Here is a 16,959-nt window from a genome sequence, read left to right as displayed (position 1 = left end):
AATGTGACTTCAATCACCTGAATCCTTTCCCCAAGCACATAAAATATAACATGGTTCAAAAATGTATGGTTGAAATATCAGGAATAGTAAGAAAAATGCCCACATGCCAGGTAATCTGGGAAGCAGGGCATAATCCCAGGAGGCACAGGTGAGGTTCTTCTCGTTGGTTAATCCTGGGTGGGTGTGTGTGAGAGAGATCGGGATTAGTGTGAAGTACCTAAGTACTTTAATTTTAAGTACCTAAGAGCTTTAATTTTAAGATGCTCAGAAGAACAGAATAAAGTCTGCAAGCTCATGAGGGCAGAGCTGGAAACCTTGAAGGTCTATACCTTAGTAAATTACAGGACTGAGTACTTGCTTCGGCAGTACATATACTAAAACTGGAATGATACAGAGAAGATTAGCATGGCCCCATCGCAAGGATGACATGCAAATTCGTGAAGTGTTCCATTAAAAAAAAAAAAATACAAGATTGAATGAACTGTGTGACCAGTGACGCAGGAAGGCAACAGGCAAGTTTATCTATCTCTGCCTAAGTTCCTGGAGAGTTGTACTTTGGGTCTTCCATGCACAATTGTGGGGTTTAAATTTCTACTACTGCAAAGTCCTCAAGGTTTAGGAGTCCCCAAACTGAGAAATTAACATCATTGTGCTCCTGTACCAATGATAATTCTGGGGTTCTTCTTACACCTGAAGACAACACCACTCCACAGCATATGTGTCCATGACTCCCATAGATGAAGTATCTCTCACACTGAGCTCTTGTCAGGGACTGCCTCCGGCCGGGAAAGTCCCCGCCATTACAAGATGGCACTTGGCTCACTGCCAGCAAAATACGCTGCAAGTAAACAACGAATGTTCTTGTGAAGCTCGCCTAAAGGAGGACATAGTCATTGGCTGTTTCAAATTTAATCAGCATAGTAACAGGACTCTCATTGGCTCTCCCCATTGCTTGGCCCCTTATTGGTCACCCTGCTTGCTGATTGGTCATGTAAACATATATAAGTGTGTAGACATGCGGAAATAAAGAGAGAGAAGATAGATCTGAACCGGGGCTTCTTGTCGTCCTTGCGGGTCGAGGGCGACAAGCTCTTTCACAAGAAAATAATCCAGAGTGTGGGAGGAATGAAAGACACAAACAGGTCACGTTAGAAGATAATCTTTAAAAAATAAAAATTAAAAAAAAAAAAGAAGATAATCTTTTCATATGATAGCACACTTTAAAAGGCAATATAAACTCATTGTGTTCAAATAATTAAAGTTATAAAAATAATCAATTATAAAAATACACAATAAACAACAAAAAAAGATTAAAGCAAATGAAACATAACTTTTAAAATTAAGCAATAAACTTGTGAAACATACTAGAAACAGCTGAAGTAAAAAAAATACTGAACCAGAACATAGGTCTAAAGAAATGAAGTAAAATGTAAGTGAGAAAGGTAAAGAAATTAAAACCCTGAAAGGAAGATTCAGTGTCATGAGGGAATTAATGAGAAGATCTAATATATGTCCACTGAGTTTAAGAGGATAAAGAAAAAGAATGATGAAGAGTCAAATAGTAAAATAAAGATGGGTGAGAATTTTACAAATGATGAAAAACATGTATCTTTAGGTCCAACAAAAAAATGTTTCAAGTAAAATAAATAAAGAAAAAAACTACTGGCAAGATTTGTCATGGCAACAGTAGAGGCCAGGGTACAACTGAATAATATTTTCTTGTTGCCGAGAAAAAATAACTGTCAACCAAGAATTAGAAACTGAACTATCAATCAGAGGTGAAGGTATAGTAAGGATAATTTTAGACACACAAGAAGACACAGAGGCATTACCACCTGCATATTCTCACTAAAGCAGTTATTCAAGGATTTACCTCAGAAGAAAATCGAACCCAAAAGGAAGAAGAGGATTTCCAAAAGCAATAGTGGGCAAAACAATTGGCAAACATAGGATAAACCTAAACACATGTTAACAATATGAAAAATGAAAATAATTATGAAGAATGTATTCATAAAAATCAAGTTGGACTAAAATTTTGAGAAAAGTGACATATAAGAAAGGAGTGGGTAATCATAGTTAACATTCTAAACTTTACCAGTTTCTAAACCGGTAACATTTGGAAATGTGGTAAAATTTTTTATTCACTTGTACTTTGTTCAGACGGGCATGCATTTTTTAAATAAATGGATAGACCATAAAACCATAAAGATTAAATGTATAATTTCCTAACTGAAAGGAAAAAAAGAATTATGGAAACTAGTCATTCCAATGCTTGTTTTGGAAGAAGAAAAAAAAAAGAAAAATATGTGAGAGTGAAGTCATAAAGTGATAAATATGAAAACTGTCAGCAATAGACCAACTTTAAATGAGCTATCTCATCAGTTGAAAGACAAGGATCACTAGTTTGGATTAAAAAAACAAAACCCAGCTATTTGATCTTTATGAAAGTTCCTCATTGTCTTATTCTGGGTAACTTAGTCTGTTTGGGCTGCCATTGCAAAATATCAGGCTTAAACAACAGATACTTATTTTCTGGAAGCTAGAAGACCAAGATTAAGAAGCTGCCAGGGTCAGTTTTTGGTGAGCCCTCCTATCCTGGTTCGTAGGTGTTTGCCTTCTTACTATGTCTTCACTTGGCTTTTCCTCAGACCGTGCACAAATAGAGAAAAAGAGGAAGGCATAGAAATAGAGACAGAGACAGAGCTCTCTGTTGTCTCTTCCTATGAAAACACTAATCCTACCAGATTACTGTCCCACTCTTGTGACCTCACTCAACCCTAGTTACTTCCTGAGAGGCCCTGTCTCCAAATACATCTATACTGGGGGTTGGGGCTTCAACACATGAATTTAGGGGCATGGAGCATAAATTCATTTTTATGCTCTTTCAGAAAGCAAAACATGAGGCAAAAACTCCAGTGCCAACCCTTTATTTGGTGAGTGCTAACACATAACAGGAAAATGAGAGGGGGAAAAAGGAAGTAAAAAACTGTTTAAAAACAACAACAAAGTTGGAGAACCCATGATACCTGATGTTAAAATTTGCTATAAAGTTATAGTAATCAAGGCAACGAGGTGTTGGTGAAAGAAAAGAGAAACAGATGAATAATACAGAGTAAAGACACACACAAATACAGCCAGCTGATCTTTGACCCAGGAGAGAAGACAATCCGGTGGAGAAAGAGTAGTCTTCTCAGCAGTGATGCTGGATGGCAACAACTGGATGTCCATTTGCACGAGAAGGGACCTAGATACAGACCTTAAACCTTCCCCAAAATTTAACTCTAAATGGGTCATGGAGCTCAATGTAACATGAAAAACTATAAAGACTGTAGAAGACAACATGAGAGAACAATCTGTGAACTTAGGATTGGAGATGAGCTTTTAGCTACAAGGCTAGAAACAAGACCCAGGAAAGAAACAAAAACTGATTAAGTAGAACTTTACTGTTATTTAAAAGCTGCTATGTGAAAGACACTGTTGAAAAATGCAAAAACAAATCATAGACTAGAAGAAGTATTTGCAAGACACATACCTGGTGAAGGATTTATATTGCTCTGTGTTCTCTAGAAAAATAGAACCAATAGGATATGTGTGTATATATATATGTTTATATATGCTATTAGTATATATAGGATATTTATTTTTATTCTATTATGTATAATATTAAATCTTTTAATAGGGATATATATTAGGAACAATGTAAAGTAGAACCAGTTATAAAAGAGAATCAATAGGAAGTGTGCATGTATATATATACACACACACACATTATAAGGACTTGACTCATAGGATGATAAAGCCTGAGAAGTTGAGAGAAGTCCCAGGATCTTCAGTCAGCAAGTTGGAGACCCACGATTGCTGATGATTTGCTTCCAGTCTGAGTCTGAATGCTGGAGGATCAGGAAAGTCAGTGGTGTAAGTTCCAGTCCAAGTTTGAATCTGAAGGTGGAAGACTGATGTCCTTCCTGGAAGACAGTCAGGTTGAGAGTCTTCCTCTCCTGGTGGGATGGCCTTTTGTTTTAGACAAGCTTTCACCTGAAAGGATGAAGACCACCCATACTAGCATGAGCAATCTGCTTTACTGGATCTCCCAGTTCAAATGGTAACCTCATCCAAAAACAGTCTCACAGATGCATTCAAATATATGTTTGGCCAAATATCTTGGCATCCCATAGCTCAATAAAAGTGACATAAAATTAACTATTACAGACTTGTGTCCAAAACATACAAGGAATACTTAAAGCTCAACAATAAGAAAATAGATCGTCCATATTAAAAATCTAAATCTCCAATTAAAGATCTGAACAGACACCTCATTAAAGGAGATATACAGATACGCACATATAAAAAGACATGTTATTACCTGTCATTAAGGAATTGCAAATTAAAACAATAATAGATACTAATACACACCTATAAGAATAACGAAAATAAGACTTTTCTAAAAAACACCGGCAATACTAATTGCTAGAGAGGATACAGAACAACAAGAACTCTAATTCATTGCTAGTAGAATTGCAAAATGGGCAGCCACTTTGGAAGACTGGCTGGCAGATTCTTGCAAAACTAAAAATAGTTTTACCGTACAATCCAGCTCTTGTGCTCCTCAGTATTTATCCAACTGATTTGAAACTTAAGTCCACACAAAACCTTCTCATAAATGTTTATAGTAACTTTATTCATAACCCCCAAGACTAGAAGTAACAAACACATCCTTTAAATGGTGAATAGATAACTGTGGTATATCCATATAATGGGATATTATTGAAACCATGGAAAGACCTGCAAAGAGGAGCCTTAAAAGCATACTGCCAAGTGAAGGAAGCCAGTGTGAAAAGTCTACATACTGTATGATTCCAATTATATGCTGAAATAGGCAAAAGTAAACAGTAAATGATCAATGATGCTGCTCCTGGAACAGAAAAAGGTATTAGAAATCTGGATAAACTATGAATTTCAGTCAGCAATAGTGTCTTGGTATTGGCATTAATTGTAACAGATTTACTGTAGTAATGTAAGGTATTAACAAGAAGGGAAACTGGCATGGGATATATGGGAATTCTCTGTACTACATAATTTTTTCATAAACCTAAATCATTCTAACACAAAATGTGTATTTATTTTTTTTTTTTAAGGAGGGTGGCAAAAAAGGAATAGAAAGAAAAGCAATGCAGTGTGTTACTGCACTGGCCACCTCTTACCAGCAAAGTCAGAGAGATAACAAGTTAAGTTGCCATGTTCACTTAGAAGAAGGGTTTCCTCCAGAACAGTGTAAGGGATAACTTGCACCTTTGAGTAGTTAATGGGAAAGGAAAATAGGGAGAATTTATCAATTGCTAAGGAATATATAACTATTCTGAATCTATATTTACATAATAACACAGCCTCCAGATAGGTAAAGTTAAAACTTAAGAATTATAAGAAAAAAACTTACAAATCTCCATTATATTTTAATTAAAATATATCTCACTAAAGAACTGATCTCATGTTGAAATAAAATTCTGTATCTCAACCACAAAATAAATCTCTATCTAATAAAAACTTAACAGATATCTGCAGCAGTAATTAAGGAATAAATATTTTATGCTTGCATAGAGGATTTATTAAAATTTTCTTATGTGTTAGGACATAAAACAATTGTTCATAAATATTGAAAAGTTGATATTATATAGCATACCTTTTCTAACTGCAATATGGGCTTAGTTCAAGTTTCCTAGCAGCACAGCTTAAGACCAGAATTGGTTAGAGATAGTTTATTTTTCTTTAAGCCATGAGTACTAGCAAGGGGGTGAGGAAGGAGAGTGGACAGTTAGAGATTAATCCCAAAGAGCAACTCTGGTAAATGATGTAAGAATGTCTCAAAATTATTCCATCTAAAAGGAGAGGGCCCTGGGGTGTATAGATACAAACGCCTATTAATCATTAACCAGTGGTTGTTGCTGGTAATTCCCCAGCACTTTCAACCGGCCTGTATGTGGACAGAACAGTCTTCTGTGATTTCAGAAAAGCTCTCTGGTTCAAAGCAGCTAATGGCATTCAAAATTTACTTGGAGCACAATGGAATAATAGTGTCTAAGGAAGGGGCACCTGGGTGGCTTTGTTGGTTAAAACCATCTGACTTCGGCTCAGGTTATGATCCTAGGGCGCTGGGATCGAGCTGGCTTCGGGCTCCCTGCTCAGTGGGGAGTCTACTTCTCCCCCTGCCTGCTACTCCCCCCAACTTGTGCTCTCTTTCACACACACTTTCTCTCTCTCAAATAAATAAAATCTTTAAAAAACCTTTTTTTGTTGTTTAAAAACAGTCTGCAGCCCCAGCATACCCCTAACTGACAATAGCTGAAGTGAATGTCGATCCTAATTATACTGCCCAACGAAAAAGGTAAGATGACACAAATTTCAATGATGGAAATAAAAGAAAGGCAGAAATTCAAATATAAGAGAGACTAAAAAATTCATAGGTAGCCACCCTTAATTCTGTATAATGGAGCAAGGAGCATCACACTCACCTTCCCACTGTAAATACCTATCAAACAAAATATATAAAGAAGCTCTTCTCTTGGGCAACAGGCAACACAGAGCTCTGATTCTCAGGTGAAGGGCTGAATATGAGGGGACAAGGTGAGCTTCACATTTGCCCAGTTCTCTGCCTGGGGACCCTTTCCAAAGTGTGGTATCAGGAAGCAGGGACCTATCAGACAGCAATGCTAGGTAGGCCTGCAAGAATTCAGATATTGGAAATTGGGCATAGAGAGGCAGTTGGGATTTGTGTAAACATGGCCCCAGGAGGAGAGAGTTGTGCAGAGAAAGAACCGCAGAAATCTTCAGAAGCGTTAACTGGACTGTTTCACAAGGATTCAGCTGTGCATGCACAAAGCAAAACTCTGGGATGACAGTCAACAAGACAGGATTCCAAGAGTGACACAGTACTGGGCAAGGAGAAGTGGAGAGACCTCAAGAACAACTCAGCCACTCAAATGAAAGAAACTCCAGAAATACCATGCTTGAGGAGCAGAGCTACTCTGCCTCCATAGTGAGGGTCGTTCTAGACTCATCCTTAACATCTAAAATCAAGCTTCTACAGGATAAAGCTCATGTAACATAATATTCTACCCTCCTTAAATGAAGACAATATAAGCCAAACTGTCAACAGTTTAGTATCCATAAAGTTGTGCATACAATAAAAATTACTAGACATGTAAAGAAGCGGGAAAGCATGACCCAAAGTAGGAAAGGAAACAGTCAATGAAAACAGTCGAAGATGAGACAGATGTTGGAATTAACACAGAAAGATGTTAAAACAGTGAAAAAAGAAGTCTATTCAAAGGCTTAAAAGAAAAGCTGGCCAGAATGAGAACATGGGTGGGCACGCTCAGCAGGAAAACAGAAACTACATAAAAAGAGCCACACACGAATTCTAAAACTAAAATAATACAATATTAAAAAAAAATTTTTTTAAGTCCCTACATGGGCTTAAAAGAAGATTGTGTTTTTAGAGTACAGATCCTGTATCTCTTTGGTTAGGTTTATTCCTAGGTATTAATGGGTTTTGGTGCAATTAAAAATTAGGATCGGTTCCTTAATTTCTCTTTCTTCTGTTTCATTGTTAGTGTATAGAAATGCAACTGATTTCTGTGCGATGATTTCATATCCTGCCATGCTGCTGAATTCCTCTGAGTTCTAGCAATTTGGGGGTTTCCACATAAAATATCATGTCATCTGTGAAGAGTGAGAGTTTGACTTCTTCTTTTCCAATCTGAATGCCTTTTATTTCTTTCTGTTGTTTTGCTGAGGCAAGGACTTCTAATACTGTGTTGAACAAGAGTGGTGAGAGTGGGCATCTCTGTCATGTTCCTGACCTTGTGGGAAAAGCTCTCAGTTTTTCCCCATTGAGAATGATACTCACTTTGGGCTTTTCATATATGGCTTTTATGATATTGAGGTTTGTTTCCTCAATCCCTACACTGTGGAGAGTTTTAATCAAGAAAGGAGGCTGTATTTTTTTTTTAAAGATTTTATTTATTTATCTCAGAGAGAGAGGGGGAGAGAGTGAGCACAGGCAGACAGAAGCGGAGGGAGAAGCAGGCTCCCCGCCAAGCTAGGAGCCCGATGTGGGACTCGATCCCAGGACGCCGGGATCATGACCTGAGCCAAAGGCAGCTGCTTAACCAACTGAGCCACCCAGGCATCCCAGGAGGCTGTATTTTATCAAATGCTTTTTCTGCATCAATTGAGAGGATCATATGATTGTTGTCCTTTCTTTTGTTAATGTAGTATATCACATTGATTGATTGATTTGCAGATATTGAACCACCCTTGTAGCCCAGGAATAAATCCTACCAGGTCATGGTGAATAATCCTTTTAATGTACTATTGGATCCTATTAACTAGTATCTTGGTGAGAGTTCTTGCACCCATGTTCATCAGGGATATTGGTCTGTAATTCTTTTTGGTGGGGTCTTTGTCTGGTTTGGGGATCAAGAGAATGCAAACTGGAAAACAGTATGGAGTTCCCTCGAGAAGCTAAAAATAGAGCTATCTTATGACCCAGGAGTTACACTACTGGGTATTTACCCCAAAGATAAAAATGTAGTGATCTGAAAGGGCCCCTGCATCCCAATATTTATAGCAGGAATATGCACTGTAGCCAGACTACGGAAAGAGCCAATATGTCCATCAACAGATGAATGGATGAAGATGGTGTGCACACACACACACACACACACACACTGAAATATTATTCAGCCATCAGAAAAGATACAATCTTACCATTTACATCAACATACATGGAACTAGAGGGCATTATGCTGAGTGAAATAAGTCAATCAGGGAAAGAAGATTATACAGTTTCACTCATCTGAGGTATATAAGAAACCTCTCAGAGGATCATAGCAGAAAGGAGGGAAAACAGAATGGGAAGAAATCAGAGAGTGAGATAAATCATGAGAGACTCTTAACTAGGGTAAAGAAACTGAGAGTTACTAGAGGGGAGGTGGGTGGGGGCATGGGTAACTGGGTGACAGGCATTAAGGAGGGCACGTGATATGATGAGCACTGGGTGTAATATGCAACTGATGAATTACTGAACTCTACCTCTGGAACTAATGATATTCTTTATGTTACCTAATTGAGCTTAAATAAAAATAGATAGATGAGGAACTGCAGAAGAATATTAGTGAATCTGAAAATAGGTCAATAGAAACTATCCAAATTTAGACACATAGAGAAAAAAAAAGTGAAAATAACAAATATGGTCTTAGTGTCCTGTGGTACAGGAAGTAAATATATGTATCGTTGGAAACCCAGAAGGAAAGGAGAGAGAGAGATTGGGGCAGAAAAAAAAAGGAAGAAGAGGAAATCATGACTAAAAATTTTCCAAATTTAGTGATAATCATAACCTGCATTTTTTTTAAGTTTTTTAAAAAATATTTTATTTATTTATTTGACAGAGAGATCACAAGTAGGCAGAGAGGCAGGCAGAGAGAGAGGAAGAGAAGCAGGCCCGCTGCAGAGCCCGATCCCAGGACCCTGGGATCATGACCTGAGCTGAAGGCAGAGGCTTAACCCACTGAGCCACCCAGGTGCCCCATAACCTGCGTTTTTAAAAGATTTCAAAAACTCAGAGACTTCTGGGTGGCTTAGTCAGTTAAGCATCTGCCATTGGCTCAGGTCATGATTCCAAGGTTCTGGAATCAAGCCCTGCATGGGGCTCCCTGCTCAGTGCTTCTCTCTCTGCCACTCCACCCGCTCTCCCTCTCGCAAATAAATAAATAAAATTGTAAAACGAACTAAGAACAACAAAACAAAAACTTTAAAAAAAAGTTCGAAACTGCTAGCAGAATGAACACAAAGACAACCACACCTAGGCACATCATAATCAAATGGCTAAAAATAAATAGAAAAATCTTAAAGGCAGCCAGAGAAAAGCATTGAGGGATAAATGCTCTTTAAAAACCTAATATCTTATTAGAAACAATGTAGCCGGAAGGTGACAGAAGGACATTTTAAAGTGCTAAAATGGGGAAAAAACCCAAAGTGCTTTACCTTTCAGCTTTCTCCCTCTTTTAAAACACAGCTCCAGCATTTTCACTGGTGGTTTTCTCTACGATATCTTCAAACATTCAAAATATTTTTCCAACTTTTCTAGTTCTTCTTTCAAATTACCAAGTGTACCCCACCCCTGTCAACCCCATCCCCATCCCTGAATAAAATAAAACTTCTTTCACACACACATGCTCAAATAGCAAATCCAAAAACTGAAGACTCTTAAGGTCAATTTAGACTCTGAATTTAGTAGAACTTGAGTATTATTATAATTGTGATAATAAGGAAAAATGAAATAATGTCCCAGGTATCCATCTATCCAGGAGCAACTGACAAGCATGAGCAAATAATAGCCTAAGTAGAAAGTACTTCCCAGTGATGACTAATAAATAGATGGGAAGCACCCTCAACTCTTAGGAAGGTATATAAAATAGTCCCTGGAAGTACCTTTTGTCCCTAAAATACTAAGAGTCCTGAAAGCCAGGTGAAATGCTGAAGGACCATAAGTGAAAAATAAGAGACCCATGAAGTTCTACCAGGTGCACATTGCTTCCAGTTCCAAAACCTCCCTTCCAGCCTGTACTAGCTGGGTGTAGTCACGTGACTGAACTCCAGCCACATGACCATGAACCAAAATGATATGTAAAGATTTTGAAACCTGCCCTTAAACAAAAGAATAAGACCTTTCTTTGATGAAGGCAGGAAAGTGGAGTAGCTGTTTTAAAGGACACGGTGGAAGCTGGAGGTTGAGATTGGCAGAGCAAAACATCAGGAGTACAGTCCCTGACAACCATCACAGCTACAGAGACTATTCTATGAAAGGGAAATTCACTCTATCCTGTGTAAGCCATTGGTATCTTGGGGGCTTTGTTCCAGAAGCTAAGCTGATTAGCTAACTCATATACCATCCAAATCGCCCACACTTCTCTACTATGACCACACATGCACTGGTGAAAGAAATAGATAAGGGTGAGTATAAAACAAAAACAGAGATCAGGAACAAGACACCATTATAAAGTATCTTTTAAAGTCAGTACCCATTAGACTTTCTTTATTTAGAAAAGGTGGGAGCGGGGCAAAGGAAGAGAGAGAATCTTAAGCAGCCTCCATGCCCAGTTAGAGTCTGGTGTGAGACTCCTCACAGCCCTCAAATCATGACCTGAGCTGAAATCAAGAGTTGGACGCTTAACCAACTGAACCACCCAGGCTCCCCTAGACCTATTTCTTATTGAATGTCACTTCACACTAAGGCTGTCAGCGTCTTAACCCTGTAGTCTGTCTCTGTTCAGGGCTTATTTTCATTGTTAGTATAATTACTTCCGGTTTAATGGCTAAGAACACTGGAAACCTTTTAAGCGTTTTTTCTTTTTTTTTTTTTGTACTTTTTTTTTTTTATCAGTCTATGGTAAAATGAAGGGACTAGAATCTCTTTTTTCCCAAGAAACTGGGTATTATGACTTTGTTTGGGATCAGTATAATGGTATTTTTTTCCCTCTTTTTTTCCCTTCAGCTATTTTTTACTATTAATCAGAAAAATCATTGCAGTGATTTTTTTTCCCTTAGCGGGTGTGGGGGGGAGACAAGGAATCCTTTCTGCAGCACATTATCTGTAATTTTCTGTGTGATCCTGAGTCTGAATAAGGGTTTCTGCAACCACAGTATGTAAAGCCTCTAGTCTGTCATTGGCTCTTGTCTCTCATTTTTCACTTTATCCAGATTGCCCAAAAGATAATGGTATTTTTTTGTTTTTTTGTTTTCTAGTGGCCCCGGGTTATTTCTGTTAGTTGGCTGATGAGTGGAGGATATAAAAAATACTCTCCAGTTAAAATCTGGCTGAAGTCCCCAATAGGCAAAAGAATCAAAAGGTCAGCCTCAATGTGAAGAGCATATTGTCATGAACGATGCTTTCTTTCTAGTCTTATGCACTCTCCTCCAGTGTTAGTCACCCAGAAATTGTCCAGATCTCAGGAGAATTAAAATACTTGTAAAATTCATCTCACTTGAGGTAACATGTCCACCAAATTTATGAAGTTTTCCAGCCTAGAACATTCCTACAAAATGATCCTTCCCTGTAAACTATTTTTAAGCCAAGAACTATATTATTCTTGTAAAAATTTTTAAAAGAAACTCTCAGAAAATTGCAAAAATACTCATGCTTAAAAGCTACTGCTCTTAAAATGTCCATGAGTCCTTTTTTAATCTTTGCTGAAGGACATCTAAACATCCTCAATTAAAATACTGTTCTGTTCCGTTACTCAAATGGCTTTATAATTGTAGAGAAACCACTTACAGATGTACATGTATTTGCTTTTCCAGGGAAGAACATGAGCATTTGAGAATATAAAATGCTAAGGTGAGGGACTTGTGGTGAAGGGAAGCTGCACTCGGGCTTCGTGTCTTACTAATAATTCTCATTTCATTCCCTGCCAGCACCACAGGATCTCGGAGTAAAGAATCGAGGCCTTGTTCTGTCATAAGTATAGGCTTCAATGTTTAAGGATGCTCTCTTCTATTTTTCTCACATTATCTTTTGCTTCTTTTCATTCAAAGATGCTACAGTTTATTGGAGTTGAGTATAAAATCCCAACAGTGTTTCATCTTTTCCTGATGAAAGACTGGTTGTGAGAAAAATCACCTCCTCAGGTTGGAGCTGCACTGTCAGTGCCTTTAGAACATTCATGTTTTCATTGCTGAAATGGAGACAAATGTTGTGGCAAAAAATACCCTTTTTCCTTCACTTGCTGGCAGAAAATTACAAAGGCAGCTTTGAATGGAGACAAAGCTTGGAAAAGGAAAAAGAACATTAATTCTTAGACAAAAGTAACACTTCACAAGAAATAAACACACCCCCCTAAGGTTTAATTAATCGTTTTTGTGGACTTTAATTATCATCTCTGTCCTAATGGAGAATGGGAGAGCACATGTGTTTATAGTCCTATACATTTTCTTTTATTGTCCACAAAATATTGAAAACACAACCAAGACCAGAAGGGCCCTCCTGTGAATTAGGAAGGACACATTTGCCACAGAGCTGTCCATGGAAAGAACATTAGAGTCTCTGAAATAACCCTAGTGTCTTTAAAATCAATCAAGTAATCAGTGGGAATTTACTACGTGCCTTGAGCCACGCTCATCTCTGTAGAGGAAAACACATAATCCTTTGTTCATGAAGGAAACGAGGAGGAAATATGGCACACATTAAAAATAAGAGAATAATGACAAGTCAAAGAGTCAAAGAATTGTGTACCCAGAGAGCATTGTTTTGACCCAACTTACTTTTCTTGAATTAGACTTTGGAGTGTTACCATCAGTCTGCTTTGAGGGTTTTCTAAGAACTTAAAAGACGTTCACTACAGTATTAGTTATAAAGTGGTTGAAAACATCATTTGTCTTAAACAAATAAGCTGCCAATTATTGAAATAACAAACAAGGAGATGTTGTAAGATTCAGATGAAAATGCCACAGGGGTGAGAGCAAAGCAAGGATACTCAGAAGAGTATCTTTGGAGGAGGGGGGACTTGAGCTGTCCCTTGAGAAATTAGGGAAGTTGTGAATATCAAAGTGGCACCTGAGAAGTCAGGACTGGAAATGTGGTCATTCATGCATTAATTCCACAAAGATGTATTAACACAGATGTCCCATACACCAAACACTGAAATGATCACTACAAAAACAAACAAACAAACAAAAAAGACCCAAAACAGGCAGAGTTTCTATTCTCAGGGAGCTTACATTCTAGTAGAGAAAGAGCAAGATAAGACCATGAAATCGATAATTGGCCAAATAAATTGTCTATTTCTGCTTTTCCTGAATTTCCTGATGATAACATCAGGTAGAGCCAGGTACATTTATAGCTCAGAAAAGCTATAATTATTAGGGCAGGAAGAGAAAAAAATAAACAGTAAAATTTGTTATTTTCTTTTTCATTCCTTGCATGTCAGGAAAATCAGAAGAAAGGCCATGAGGGCAGGAGAGGATATAGGAGCTCATGACACATATAACACACATACACACACACACACACACACGCACGCACGCACGCATGCACAGAGTCAGAGAGAAGGAAAACAAAACAATATAGATGAGGTGTATCTCTGCTGAAAAGACAAGTTGAGATCATAAGGTTGTACCTTGGGCGAGGTCAGTCAGGGAATCAGTGGGTCGGGTGGAGGTGGGGGAGTCAAGTAGACAGGAAACTGTTAAGAAAAAGAGAATGCCAGTAACTAGCAGTGGTCAGAAACAGGGACCACATGGAAGTTGATCCTGTTGTCCATACACTTTTGGCCTTTGGTCTGGGAATACCTGTTGGTTCTGCAGGGGAGGTGGCTATTCTTGTCATGGTGACCAAAGGGCATTCCATGGGCTGCTTCTAGTGTGTGTCCTGCCGTGATCATTCAACTGAAGGATGTCTGCCTCTCGTTTGAGAATTTACAGAGCCTCTGTGAACTGCTCAGAATGCTTTTAATTTCCTGGGGGCGCCTGGGTGGCTCAGTGGGTTAAGCCGCTGCCTTCGGCTCAGGTCATGATCTCAGGGTCCTGGGATCGAGTCCCGCATCGGGCTCTCTGCTCAGCAGGGAGCCTGCTTCCCTCTCTCTCTCTCTGCCTGCCTCTCCATCTACTTGTGATTTCTCTCTGTCAAATAAATAAATAAAATCTTTAAAAAAAAAAAAAAAGAATGCTTTTAATTTCCTGCCACATTCAAAAGGTGTGAGCTCTGTAACCCTGGAAGAGGTGTGGTGATACAGAAGGGAAGATCCCATCTCTGCTTCTTGGGTTAGCTGAATAGTAGAAAAACCCATCCTTGTCACATACATGTGCATCTGCACCCACATGTGTGAACACACGTGTATGCATGTACATAGGGCTATAGAAGGGGCTGGTCAGTTAAGATAAAGTTTAACCATGAGAATTTTAAAAATTTAATCCATAAAGCCTGGAAATGTAGACAGGATAGAGAATGGCGATCCCAGTGTTTCCCAGACTTACCTGGGAAACTTACTCTTCTGGGGCAGTTGTTAAAAATGCCATTTCCAAGGTACCTATCCTGCAGATGCTGAGGATTTGTCCCAGACCTGACAATCTGGGTTTTTAGCAAGTCCTCTATGATTCTTGTTTTAGGAAGGATTGGAAAACACTGCTTCCTCCAGTGCGGCCATGATGTTGCCCATCCCTCCCCACCCCTGTCTAACATCAGCCATCAGCAGGAACTGTACCAGTTAACCTTGGAGGTCCTTCCCACAGAGCCTGCAATATAGCCCCAGGTTTCTGTGCAACAGTGTTTCAGGAAGTCACTACCAATCTCTCAGAGTCACCATATGAGAGAGGACAGAACCAATTCATCATCCCAGTGTAATGCGTGGGTGATAGACACTTGATGTGAAATCTCATAAGCCATGCCTTGTGCTATGGGAAAAGACACTCTCTTGCTATGGTGACTCTAGTTGTCAAGGTCTGGCGGCCCTCTGAAGCCTACTTTTGGACATCGATTCCCGGATACAAATGTTGGTACTAATCAAGCCTAAGCTATGATGCAATTGAGGCTACAGAGAGTTTCGCATTATGCTTGACTACAAGGCAGTAATAGGGAGCATGTCGATAAAAGGGGGTGGGGGGCTCCACCTAACTGCTGTGTGTAAACCACATTGTCTGGGAAAGGGGCTAATTAACTAGCTTGGGAGTCCTCTGATTCAAGTGGATAATTAGCTGGTACCCTTCTGCGTTTAAGCTGCTGTGGTTTTTACTTCTCTTTCCAGTGTGTTTCCATACAAGAAGGCGCGGCTTTTCCAGCTAGTTAACAAACTGATACAGCTCAGCTTGAAGTCAGACAGTCTTACCTTGCAGTCCCTCCCATTCAACTGCTTTGCATCTGTGAGTCCTGGGCACATGTCTTAACCTTTCTCATCTCTGTTTCCTTTCTGCAAAGTGGGGATAAAGATACTACCCAACTCATTGGCCATTTGTTAGGAGAGAGCCAGATAATGAATATAGAGCACCTCGCCTTGTGCCTGGCAGGTCATATTGTCTCTGTGGAAATTTCTATCATTATTCCCAGTCAGAAAATTCGTCCTTGCTGTCAAAAGCTGCCCAATGATCCAGTGATTATATGTGCATGTGTGTGTGTGTGTGTGTGTGTGTGTTTGTGTGTCCCTCCCCAGGCTTCTGTGTGCTTTTGTTCCTAATACCAGCTTTGTTACTTTTTTTGAGGGACTCCCTGGGACATCTGGAGTCTCTTCTTTGGGATTTTCTGAGATCTGGACGTGCTTGGGGTTTTCTATCTGCCTAAACCATCCTTAACCAGTGGTCCAGCCCCCGTGCCCCAATAGGAGAAAAACTTGGAGGTTTAAGGCATATCATACTCTCAAGTGACCCCTTACAGGATGAACTTGAAGCAACCAGGAGACTTTGCCTAGAGTCATGCTCCTGCTGGGCTCTTTCCCCTTCCCTACTCTGCTTCCTGCATTCCCTTACAAGTTTCTCTCGCATATCTTTCATAAATCACCTGCACACAAATCCTCAACTCAGGGTCTGCCTCTGGGGAATCCAACCTAAACATTACATAAAGTGTTTTTAGGAACAAACTGTCCCTGCAAAGTAGGAAATCTTTATTAATTTAGTATGCCCCTCCACAGCTTATAAAGACTAAGGCTATGGAGGTAAGGTATAGGTTGTGTGTGTTCTATCAGACACCCGATAGGAGCCAGAGATGCAGTAGTAGAATAAGAATACGGGAATAGCTCTTTTTGTGGTTAATAAATGACTGCATGCAACACAGGCAGAAGAAAATGGGAAGATGATAGGGGCCTTGTTGAAGTAGAAAAATAAATCTCTATCAAGTGCACCTTCAATTTGCTGATACAAAGCACACTTGAGAGCACTGTTTTCTTGGTAAATGGGGATTAAAAAAACTTGGCCTTTACC

At 39.1% G+C, this 16,959-nt stretch overlaps 1 non-coding gene across 1 annotated transcript; it reads left to right on the top strand.

Annotated features, from left to right (window-relative positions):
• Window positions 1-350: 350 nt before the first annotated feature.
• On the top strand, window positions 351-457 carry LOC122897653. Its single transcript, XR_006382586.1, has one exon. It is a non-coding gene; the product is annotated as a U6 spliceosomal RNA (small nuclear RNA).
• Window positions 458-16,959: the final 16,502 nt, after the last annotated feature.

Source organism: Neovison vison, chromosome 1, assembly GCF_020171115.1.
Source record: "Neovison vison isolate M4711 chromosome 1, ASM_NN_V1, whole genome shotgun sequence".
NCBI classification, from domain to species: domain Eukaryota; kingdom Metazoa; phylum Chordata; class Mammalia; order Carnivora; family Mustelidae; genus Neogale; species Neogale vison.
This window is presented reverse-complemented; position numbering and strand designations above follow the sequence as displayed.